This window comes from Solanum pennellii, chromosome 2 (assembly GCF_001406875.1).
Source record: "Solanum pennellii chromosome 2, SPENNV200".
Lineage (NCBI taxonomy): Eukaryota > Viridiplantae > Streptophyta > Magnoliopsida > Solanales > Solanaceae > Solanum > Solanum pennellii.
The window spans coordinates 2,832,236-2,834,439 of NC_028638.1; positions in this window are offsets into that span (position 1 = coordinate 2,832,236).

Below are 2,204 nucleotides of genomic sequence, written 5' to 3' on the forward strand. Positions count from 1 at the left end.
TAATAAGTTAAATTATTTTCAATAGGACACATATCATCATAGCATAAAATTTAATTTGAGTACATTTATCAAAAATATTGACCAAATCAAAATTTTGACAAAAACATAAAAGTTAAAACGCCTACCAACACAAACTGAAAATGGAAGCATCAAAACCTAAAACAACTATCTTAGTAGATATAAAAATGATGTTTCAAAGCTAATCACGCTGACAGAATTTTCATCAGAGCACGTTTACAAAAACTACTAAGCAAAATTATTTTTTTGCAAAAATTTAAAACTTAAATCGCCTAGAGGTACAAACTGAATATGAAAACCTCAACATCCGAACCAACCATCCTATAAAGCGAAAAATGACCTTCCAGAGCTAACCGCGCTGTCGAAATTTAAATTTGATCATGTTTTCCAAAAAAATTCACCTAATTAAAATTTTAGTCAAAAGTTAAAAGTTAAAACTCTTAACGACACAAATTGAAAATAAAAGTCTCAAAACTCGAACTAACCATCCTATGAGATCAAAACTGAATTTATTTGGCTAACTGCAGTGATAAAATTTCAATTCGAGCACGATTATCAAAAATATTGACTAAAGTGAAATTTTAACCAAAACTTAAAACACATAACGGCACAAACAAAAATTTAAAGTCTCAAAGCAGGAACCAACCTTCCTGTTAGATAAAAAATGATATTTCGAAGCTAATGACACTAACAGAGTTCTAATCTGAGCACGTTTATCAAAAATATTGAACAATTTTGATTTAAAGTTACAACGCCTAATGACACAAACTAAACATGAAAGCCTCATTAATAGACATTGATTTAACAAAAAAATTAACTTCAATTGGTCAATTTAGTAATTATTAAAATATAAGTTAGTAATTAATTATTTTTTAATAAATTTAATCAGAGTTGGTAATAGTTACTATTCAACCAAACATTCATATGTAATATGTTAGTAAATTTTACCAATAGATTAGTGATCGGTTCAATTATGATCAACTATTAGTGATCGGTTGATATTGGTTGGAATGTTTACCAACAAATTACATTTCGTTACTAATTTTTCAATACATTTATATTTAGTTGGTAAATTTAGCAACACAAATTGGTAAATGTTTGGTTAGTAATTCATTGGTAATATGCTAATAAATTATATAAATAATTTATTGTCATATTTATCAAACGATATATACTTCGTTGGTAATATTACCAATAAAAGGTGTGAGCTAGTAATTTTTCTGTTGGTAATCCATGGATAGAATGTTGCTAAATTTGGCGTCATTTTTTCCCACCGTATTTACCAACTAAAATACTTAGTTAGTAAGATTTATGTTGGTAATCTGTTAGAATTTCGCAATTATGTTTAAAAATATTATTCAGTTAGAAATATGTTAGTAATTGTTAGTAGAATACTAACCAACTTAAGTTGTTGGTAAAATTTGTTGGCAATGTAAGTTTTTTTTAGTGAAGAGATCTTAGAATTAAAAAAAAATCGTGAGTCCTTTACTTTGTCTTTTATTCTTATGATGATGTAATGTTATTACTTCACGAAAAGATAGGGATGATTTCTCGTGATACTTCTGAAGATACTAAAGAAAAATCATGTAATAATCAAAATATTAAGAGTTTTTGAAAGAATGTTGCATTATAATTTCTAGTGAGAGAAAAAAAATCATATTGATTGAGAAATTTGTAGAAAGAATAATAAGTGGTCCAAGAGTAAAAAAAAATTATTTAGAGAGAGATTCAATTTATTTATGGAATTCATATTGAATTAGGAGGAGAATAAAGAGAAATTTTTAATATTTTAATTTCATTTTTTTACTTAAAATGTTTTTCTAATTTATTTTTCCTTATCTATGTTTAATTAAATTTTGTTTTATTATATTTTATATATTTTTCAATGAAGTTCGTCTGTATTTTTGTAGTTTTTTTGTTTTTAAATTTAATATTTCTTTCTAATTTTAAAAGGCTGAAAATTTCACTTTCAAATTTTATTGAATATCAAAGTTCACCATCTTTAATTTCATTCACCATTAATCATACTATTTTTTTTTTACTTTCTTGCCTTAATTTGATCTCTTTATGCTCATTTATATCATTTTTTAAAATTGTTTCTTTCCTTTTTCTTTTTTTCTTACTTATTTTATTTATTTGTTACAAGAAAATAGTTATTATAAATTAGTAAGAGTTGCATATATATA